Source organism: Rhodnius prolixus, unplaced genomic scaffold, assembly GCF_049639745.1.
Source record: "Rhodnius prolixus isolate KJV_2025 unplaced genomic scaffold, Rpr scaffold_4, whole genome shotgun sequence".
Taxonomy (NCBI): Eukaryota; Metazoa; Arthropoda; class Insecta; order Hemiptera; family Reduviidae; genus Rhodnius; species Rhodnius prolixus.
Genome location: NW_027411614.1, coordinates 30,648,627 through 30,659,414, shown reverse-complemented (window position 1 = coordinate 30,659,414; position 10,788 = coordinate 30,648,627). Strand labels below are relative to the sequence as shown.

Genomic DNA, 10,788 nt, shown 5'->3' with positions numbered 1-10,788 from the left:
GGGCCCTGGCTGAGGCTTGTTGGCACCAGCTTCTCTTTGCCAAAGAGGCGGTACCTTAGCCAGACCAGCCCCTCGCACTGACATACCACATGCAGTGCCGTCTCCTCTTCTTCCTGACAAAACCTACACAGGCTATCCGTGGCCTGGCCCATGCGATGCATGTGCTTATTTAATCTACAATGGCCAGTGAGAATGCCAACTGCTATCCTTATGGCCACCCGGCCTAGTTGGAGTAATTCTGCAGTTAGCTGCAGAGACATATATTTCTGGATTAAAATAAAATTATTACTGAAACAGCGGCTGCCAAGCTCGAGTACCACACATATACAATGAGATAAATCGTACCATATTATTGAGAAACATACCGCCTAATGTCGCAGGTGGTGAAACTTTCTAGTCTTGATAACAAATTCTCATTAAAGTTGTTCAACTGTCCAGGAAAGATACTGCTGAACAGACGATTATATATCGATTACACATATTAGACGACAGTCAATATAAAAGGTATTATTGCTTACAATAAAGTATGCACTTTATTTTAAATTTAAATTGGGAATTATGTAAAAACTATTCTGGAATCACTCAGAGGTTCAAGTGCCAATCTTTTAATCACACTTCAAGAAGCTCACCGTAAACCAAAATGCATGAAATGTAATGAATCACACTTAACTGAAAAATGCACCTTACTTCCTATTAGTTCTCCGATTTGTGCAAACTGCATTTGTAATCAAGCTGCAAACTATCCTAGTCACCTTTTTCTAAAAAAAATCATATTACAGTTCGACCCTCACTCGCTACAGAGAGTTAGTCAAATCCTAAAACTTCATTTCAACAGAACTTCTCGCATTTCCCTTCTTTACCTCGGTCGAGCCACTGCAACATCTAATCCTACATGGAGTTCCTCCACAATGGACAACCACTGATACACTGTTGCTTCTTTAAATCTTTTTCTGTATGGAATCAGCCAACCATCCCACTGACAAATCTTCGCAGAGTTTTCGATGCTTATTTTTTATTTTTTTGCTTGAAAATAAATCAAATTCGGTTTTTTTAACTTAAAAAATATTTTTCTTCAGTTAAAAAACTGGAGAGAATAAAACTAGCACCAGAAACATTGAGTTTATCATTACTGAGTCTTACTTCAACTTAATACGAATCCAAATACTAAAATACTGTGCTGGAACTGCAGGCCTGCATGTATACACGTGAAAAATATAACATTGCCATTAACTATAAAAACTCGAAATTTTAATAAAATACAATAAGAAAATTATTTGGTGGGATGTATCCTTTATCTTACCAATAGAACTGCTAAGTATCTTATACGGAGGGGGTTGGTGGGAGTCAGCCAAATGATAAGTGTTCGATACATGTTTGGTCTACGCATAAAAGATTGGGAATTACGCTCACAAATAAAAGCTCTCAACCCTTGTGCAATACTGTTTTTACCTTAGATAGAGATTCAGGACCTCAGTACGAGCATGATTTCATTTTGCACAGAATTCAAAGCTCTTTTCTTTCTTGTAAAAACTCTTGCGTCCCTAATTAACTCTAGGCAATGCCTACGTGAAGCGGTGCAAAATTTTGAAATGCACCGAATGCTCTGTAATCTCAAGCTCCAGAAATTGCAGAAAAAGTCGCTTGCAATGACTATTACGACTATTGTAAACTTCTGGTTGTTTTGCCCCCTGCGTTCGACGTGTACACACGTCATTCTTTGATGCTAATTCCGCACACTGTGAGGGGTTTTTTAAAACTAAATTCCACGCTTAACTGGTTAAATTATCCTATTATGCTCCAAAAATTAGTTACGAAATAGTGGCACTTTGTGAGGCACCTTAGAAATAAAATGTAACCAAAAATTTAATAGTAATGGCTACTGCAATTATAGAAACGACAGAGGTAGAAGCGTAATTATACTAATTAAACAATACTTTATGCAACTTCCGACATCAAGTCACTAACACAGTTGGCTATGCTGCTGAATTGGGTAATAGTGAGATTTTAATATCAACTTATCTTCTAAGAGTTTAGATAGCTAAGATTTGCGCACTCTCTTTGGTTTATTCGTACACAAGCACATCATTTAGGTGGCAACTTAATTATTAACATGTTGCCTGGAATTGCTTTTCAAACAATAGGAATGGAAAGTTGCTCCTTGAATATACTCTTAGACATAACAAAATGATTTTAGCGCCTGATAAGCCAACTAATATACCGATCAAACTAGTAAACTTGATATTGGCATAACACACAATATTAACTTTAACATTACTTTTAACTGCCAATGTCCTTGCCTTCTGATCACAATCCTGTTGTTTTAAATATCAGTGGAAAACTGAACACTCTCCCATATAGGAGATTATGTTACTAAAAAGATAGTAAAATATTTATAAATCCACAAGCTGCAAACATAAAGATATTAATAATTCAGTTGAGAGGTTCTAAAATGTTTTAACAGATGATGCTAAAGAATTATGTATTTTGATTTTATCAAATTAGAAAATAATTCTCGATCGCTGCCCAATACATACAGCTTAATTGAAAATTAAAAAGAATGTAAAAAAAGTAAACTCTAAATCTGCTCAACGATCGCTAAAGAGAGCTTTAACCAAAGTCATTTTATTAATCACTAAACTCTTGCAAAGCCTTTTAATAATGTTAAAATTTTTGGGCCATTATTCAAGAATAATTTTCTTCCTCAGAACAAGTTTTTTTTTCGGTTCAATTCTGCTATTTCCATTAGCTTATCTTTCAGAACTCGGATTTGTTGCAGTAGATGCCTAAGATACAAAATATGGATCTCCTTTAAATTTTGGAAATAAGATTAGGGTATCAATTTCCAATACCATCTTCTAGTGAAAAGCTCTGCAAGAAAGATTAATTATGGTTATTGTATTTTAATGTAGTTAGTTGCTGGAAAATTTGGATATCTACTGCAAATATTCGTAAGTGAACTAGTTTATTCACTGAAAGTGATTTTAAAAATATAAATGATTTTTGCATTTTAACAATTTCGTTTCAGTGTGATTCACTATACTATTTTAGCGTTTTAATGAAAAGTTATGTCTATCTTTCTGCGCGCTGCACAAATTGAGTATCAAGGCTTAACCAAAAGCTGTTCGGCTTTCAATTTGTGATTTTGCTGGATTTAAATAATCGCTTAAAGCTTCTATTCCCTACATCATTTATAACAAATATAATGCATTAATATATTTTTTTTTGGATTATATAAAACAAGAGAGATTTCATAATACATATGAGTACAGTCCGCTTAAAGTTAAAAGAAGCTTTAACGGAACTAGAGTTAATGATTCACCTAACCTCGCTTTAAAGCCCAGCGAAAGGAAGAAATAATAAATCACGACATTTCTAACTTCAAGCGGAATCCTTTAAAACTATAGTCCTCCAAAGTTGTTCAAAGAACAGAACTACTGAGCGTCTTCGCCTCTGGATTTGAAAATGTTAAATGTAGTGACTAGATATTTAAAATTAATAGTTACACCCTTTCTGATGTTTGTGCAATGCCGATGGCTATAGTCTTTGTGGCACCACCGTCAAATATATAAATATATATTTAAAAGAGTACATGTAAGCTAAAAAAAGGGAGAATTCCTTCAATTTATATTAACAAAAAGAACATAATTTTATTAATAATCTTCTTCGATTCCTTTAATGACCCTTCAGTGTGAGTAAGAAATTCAATGGATTTCTACACTAAAATAAAGTTTCTTTCTGTTTATTCTGATGGATATAATATAATCTATATTTATAGTATTATAATACGATCTATTTTAGCTACGTAGCTAAGTATTATCGGCACCAATACACTAAGATATTGTGAATAAATAACTGACATAATATGACTTTTGAACTCCACTTTTTGAAACATCTTAAATTTTAAGTGTTAAAGCACTTGGTTCAGCTTGTTATATTTATAATAAATTTCCCCAAAATAATAAAGGTTAACACCATTAAACGACAAAAATGTTTTGGCCATTGAATAATAAAATAACTTATTTCACAAGTCAATTTGATTAACTCCCTGCTCTAATGTAATTCGTTGCAACAATTCAACTCAAATTCAGTAGCAAGTGCTGAATGTTAATGGTAAATTTATTTGAATTTATGTTATAAATGGAATTTTAAAAAACAATGAACTTTATTTCATCGTATTTCTCCATTTTCTGTTTTATGGAGTTAATCAAGTTGTGCAGTGTATGGCTCATATACAAGAGTATACTTCAAATAGAGAACCAATACACAATAATTTTAAATCAAAAGTTGATTTAATTAACTCCAGACTCAAATTAAATTAATTGACTCATATTAATGTATAAAACAAGCACTATGTATTTTATACGAAGAAAAAATGATTTGTAAATGTTTTTATTCATTTAATAATAATAATTCATATTTGTAAGTAATCTGTTTTTTACTACAAATAATTTTGCGAATTTCTATTTCTTTCCCTTACCAGGAAAGTATGGCGATTTTTTCTTCTTCTTCTTATTTATTGTTTACATATATTCTTTTTTAAATTTAAGACGCGTTAACATTTGAAAATACTGGAGACTTTATGAGTCAATTTTTGTCTGCGGGAAGTGTTCTCTAGTTGAAGACGAAGACAATACTGTCCGGGTTGTGAATCACCGGGCACTGAATTGTAAGAGGCTCTCTAAAGAGATAACCATGTTAAATGTAGGCAGCTGGACGCGAAACAAGCATCTTCGCACGCAAATCCAGAGCAAAACGACTCATCTAATCTTTACCCATAAAATAGTTATGGCGAGCATTTTCAATATGAAACTCCTCAAATAGTTAAGAAAGTTCTTTATTAAGATTAACTACGTTATAAACAAAATAGATGGGAAACCTACAGCAGAAGAATGTAGCCTACTCTTGGAAGTTGACTTATTTGGAAGTTAGAGTATTCCAGCTAATTACTGGAAACTTCTCCTTAAATGGAATTCACTATAAATATAATTCGTTAGCAAAGAATACTTTATGATTATGATGAAGAGATTCATATAAATTTAAAATGCAAGGAATTTATTATTGCCGGCGTAGTTTTCCATATATAAATAAACTATAAGATCAGCACAGTATTATAAACTTTGTTGTTTATCACAAGTTGGCGTTAAGTAAGTTTAGTATCTCAGAGAAACAATTCTAAAACTTATTTTCAAATCTTATTACTAGAAAATTAACTAAATGCTTGTACTATATTTAATTCAGAATAATCTAATCTCACTGTGACCATCTGTGAATGTAACCAACCATTTCAGCACAGTGATTCTGGAAAGTGTTGCCAGAACTACTACTCTGTTTAGGTGGTGAGTTCTGTAAATGAGTTACATTCTTCTCAACTATTATTTGGAATAAATACTTTTGGATTTCTCAAAAGTAATTTTTAGTTCTGTAACTGAGGTATTTTCAACCTATTACTTGTTTCTTAATTCAGAGAACGTCAATTAGTTAGCAAAGTTACATATTATTCAAGTAAAATAATTCATGAACTGTTTCTGCAGGATTTTCACTTGATTAAGTCAAAGGAAAATAAATTAAAGCTCAAGCACATACTAACATAGCTCGAAATCACTCTGCGTTACGGTTTCAGATGTAGCTATTTTCCGTGTATAACTTCTAGATAATGTTCGTGAAGACTTACCTGCAATTTTACAAAATATAATTTTCCGTTTAAAAATTCCTATTTTTTTGTTCTTTTTTCTTTCTTAGCCTTATGGTGATTCCAAATTAGCCATCATGCAGAGGTTTGTTTTTATGGGGGGGGGGGTAGTTTGTCTGTTAGTAAGTATAGTTTTGAAGTCACTGTCCGTGTGGTTGCTTGAGAATTATATTTTAATTTTATTTGTCCTAATGTAGTTATTTAAGTCTGGGTTTGGGTAAGTCAGTATAAGTTGGCCAGAAGTGGGCAGTTCGTCTGTAATATTGCTCTCCACAGTTAGAAATTATATTGTGCAAAATGGCCATTTTTTAATATTTACGTAGCAATATCAAAATTCAGAACTTTATTCTAGAAGGCATTGCCAAGTTCAAATTAGTTTTATTTCAAGCAATCTTACTCAATAAAATATTTTATTAGTGCACCCGAGAAAATTTCTTCCTCAATCGAATGAAAACATCAAGAGATTTATTTGTTCTTTCTTTCAGACTTGAGGTTTCCATTAAAAGGCATCGAAAGGTTTTTGTTTACTGCAATGATTAACTGAGTTTTGTTTAGCATAAGTATTCTGTTCCATCGAAATTGACTTTCAGGTCTCAGGTAATGCATTTGGGGACTGATTAAAGTACTGCGTTTAAATTAGAAACCAAACCTAACTTAATGCTATATACTCATCCCAAAAAGCAAAATCAATAAATTCTAATTCATTTACTGTTGCAAATGGGATTTAGAGTTCTTGTTTTTCACAATTAGTTTTGTTAAAAATATAAAGAAATATAAATTTCTTTGCGTATTCGCTTGTTGCTTGAAGTGCCTTGTCAATTCCAAATCAATTTTTACCCCAAGTTTCTTTTTATTGTATACATTATATTTGATGGAACCAATAAGTTGTAGTTCAATAAAGAATAATTAAAATGATGTACAACAGCATAGATTCTAAGATCGACCAATTGATCTACCCATAGGTGAAGTGCTTGGTACAATAATGTTTCTAAAAATAGAAGTCGGATGTATAAAACAAAAATGACCAAGAAGTTAGAACGACTAATCATCTTAGAGCCTAGAAATCGCTCAGAAGTGTTTTGAAACAGAAGTTCCTAATACATTCATCAGCTGTGGACGGTCTCACTGCCTTCATAACACTGGTAGAACTGCAATTCTAAGTAAAATCCCAAGTTACGAGAAAATCAGTTGAGCTAAAGTATAATTTTCACCAATTTCCTGGTTGTGTATTGTTAATTCCGGTCTTCTTCTTCTCTGAAGTAACTCTACCATTGAGGAGCTCATGTTCTCTAACGCATCACACTCTCGGTACATGTTGTGGAATATGTCTATATTAACACATGGAACGTGTTAATTTTTTTGTTTGTTTGTTTAGATAACAATCGAGAATTCCAGCTAAATATTGATGATGTAAAAATAATATACCAGACGCATACTAGTAAAATAAATGTAACTTTTTTTGCTTACTTTTCTAACAAGCTAAAAAATAATAATAATAATAATAATAAAATCGAAGATAAATTTAACGGTGTTACAGCCTGATGTTTTCATATATAAGCTTATATACAGGGTGTCCCAAGGTATATGGATAACGACTTTTTCTCGGAAACTAAGATAGCTAGAAAAAAACTAAAAAATACGTGTTCCCTTAGTTTTTTGTTAGAAATCCAAATTTAATTTGTAAATTTTTTTCGGTGCTTCCAGAAGCGAGATACAGGCACCAACTTCATTTTTTCAAATGGGAAGGTGGGGTTTTCATTTAAGAAATAGATTCCTCTATTTTTTTAAGACAAATTTACTCGAACGGTTTTTTTCTGTGAGCGATATTTTAGAAGTTATGAATGAAAACATGATTCTTATAAGAAATTTCAAAATGATAATATTATAACGGTTTTTTGATTGAATAAGAAGAAAAGTAATATTTTATTATAAATTTTACTCCTCATTAATATTATAGATCATGCTCGAACTGGCCTCCACCATTAGAGATGCATAGACATGCTCTTTCCTGCCAATTATAGTCCCTTACACGCCCATCACATTGCCTATCGAGATATCTCTTTAGATGCCTGGTGGTGTTATATCGACACGGGGGGAATTCAGTGACCACCTCGTTCACCAGATTTGACACCTACGGACTATTTCCTTTGGGGATACCCGAAAAACAAGGTGATCATTCATAACTTTTTTCTTTCTTTTCTTATTTCTGCTTATCTAAAAGCATTTCTAAATCTAGGTGTATCAGAATCAAGCCGGGATTGCATCTGTAGATGAACTAAAGCAGAGAATAATACTCGTAGATGCCTGTAACTCGGTTAAAGCCGAATCTATTTCTTTGGTAGTAAGGGACAATTGGCAGGAAAGAGCATGTCTATGCATCTCTAATGGTGGAGGCCATTTCGAGCATGATCTGTAATATTAATGAGGAGTAAAATTTATAATAAAATATTACTTTTCTTCTTATTCAATCAAAAAACCGTTATAATATTATCATTTTGAAATTTCTTGTAAGAATCATGTTTTCATTCATAATTTGTAAAATATCGCTCACAGAAAAAAACCGTTTAAGTAAATTTTTCTTTAAAAAAAAATAGAGGAATCTATTTCTTAAATAAAACCCACACCTCCCAATTTGAAAAAATGAAGTTGGTGCCTGTATCTCACTTCTGGAAGCACCGAAAAAAAATTACAAATTAAATTTGGATTTCTAGCAGAAAACTAAGGGAACACGTATTTTTTAGTTTTTTTTCTAGCTATCTAAGTTTCCGAGAAAAAGTCGTTATCCATACAGCTTGGGACACCCTGTATACTCGTACAATCATATCCAAATATGACCTTAAATCAGCTTAAATCCTAATCATTGGGTTTTAGGATATAAAGAGTTCGGCAAGAACTTTTTACTTTAAAAAGGGGTCGCGGTTGCAAAAAATTTAAGAAGAACTGCACTAGGGGATCGACATCAATACGTGAATGTTCCGAAGGCAATTCAAAATCGAAAATCTGTTCGAAAGTGGCTCTTACGAAGAGTGAAGCAGAAAAAAGAAAGAAGGTTTTACTAAAGTCTACTATAAATCAGACCTATATTAGGGACTCGTTTTGTTCTTTAGGATACTATACACAAGTACATTATATTATTTGTGAACACTTCAAAATAATTGGAGTTTTGAACTAAACTTTTGCCCATTTATTTCAAGATTTTCACTAAAAGGTTTTATTTACAATATATTTTTTTAATTATGTAAAATATAAGTAATGTGTTACATTATTTAAGTGCATGACGGTGCAGTTAGCAAAGTGTGCGTACAATTCGGCGTAACCATCTATCTGTGGCTATAATATGTTAGTTATAGTTAATGGAGCCTCTTATAGCCGACAGATACACACTTTCCTGCATTGTGCTTATCGTATCTTGCTCTTCGTTGTGCGCTATTTATCTCTGTTACCCGTCAGTAATCCCTCTCTCACTGGCTAAGTTGTAAAAATGGATTTCTTTTATCTACTTGTTACTTTGCCCAAGTTGGCTTCATCAAAAGAAGTGATTTACCCCTTCATATGCTTTCACAGAGGTCTAATCTTGGTCTCTTATAAAGCAGCACCGCCTTATCATTGGATATTTAACGATTTTCGGGGCAGAATATCTTGGCCTTCTCCAATAAATTTCATTATTACTCGTATTATTACTATTATTATTGTTATTATTATTATTATTATTATTATTATTATTATGCATATTCATTTTTCCTTTTTCTTTTTTTTTTTTTAATAATGCATGGCGCTTCAACATCTTCTGCACATAGTCGCCTTTGTGCTCAAGCCTTTTCAGTGCACCTCCTTCCGGACTCCGAACAGAGTGGCCTTACTCTAGTTTAGAATCCAATTTCCATTGCATAATTAGATATCATCACAGTAACAGAAAACCAAGAAAACTTTCTTAATAAGAGCCGAGGAAATATAGGAGCAGCTGCAGCAAGCAGTTTCAATTAGAGAGATGTTTACCACTGCCGAAATATCTCCGTAGGCTACCACAGAAACAGTGCTTCCTTTAATTACAATCAGTACGATTTACTGAGCGGTCAGAGGCAGTATCTGCAAGGAAAGAGGTGCATTGTGGGTATTTAGAGGTCGATTCCTGGTTTAGATCTTGGATGTTATTTGAAATAAATAAATAAACAGAATTTAGTTGGGTTAGGTATCCACCTTCGGTAAAGCTCGACTCGAAAAAATAGGGATTACTTTTCCGTAACTACTTTAAGTCGATTGAGGGAAAAGTCATTTCAGTAAAAGACTGCCTTCAACACATTTTTACTTCATGTAGGCCTACCTCTTTTGCACATAGTCGTTAGATTTGTGGTTATGTTACAAACAGTTTGGACATTCCTAATCAATTTATAACCTTATTGAAAACAGCAAAAAAAATACACAATGTGGGATAAAAATACAAAATACCCTGTCTGAGAGCTAATCTGTTAAGCACTGGTTACAACAAAAAGATCTAATAGTTCTCACATCGTATGATGTGGGCAGCTCGAGTGGAAAGCGCAAACTCTAACATAATAATATATAATGTAGTAGATGCTGCACTTATCACTGCATGCACCGTCAGAGAGCTAGTAGATGAGTCCTGGAGAAATTCGAAGAAGAAGCAAGATTTTAGGGAAACGAAATAATGGCAACAAAACAGTTTTCTAAGAGTCAATATCAGGGAAGATGAATGAATTTGCTAGTGGTGAAAGGTTCAAATACCAACCGAATCGATCATGACAAATGAAAAAGAAATAGACACCGAAATTAAAGGAAGGGGTAGCGGCGAGCAGCAGATGTCTAAAAGTTAGGCTGACAGTAATAGAAATAAACAAAGCATGGGTCCTAACAAAAACAAGTACCAGGCTGCTGGGTTATGGGAAGTAAAGTTCTTAGCAAGATTTTTGGCCTGCGGATAGTAAATAAACAATGGCGGCTTTAGAAAAAATAAGACACTGTATCAGATAGACGGAGCGGAATGCTTCGTAACTGAAAAAGCGAGGTTGACTGTATCATGAGAAGAATACGGAAGAGATAGCCAGCCCAAAACACTTTTACATGGTTGACCAAGGGGTGCT

At 33.2% G+C, this 10,788-nt stretch overlaps 1 protein-coding gene across 1 annotated transcript in view; it reads right to left on the bottom strand.

The window, feature by feature from the left end:
* Positions 1-10,788, bottom strand: part of Neto (Neuropilin and tolloid-like) — a 428,343-nt gene that overhangs the window by 351,060 nt on the left and 66,495 nt on the right. The gene's annotated exons all lie outside the window — the stretch shown is intronic.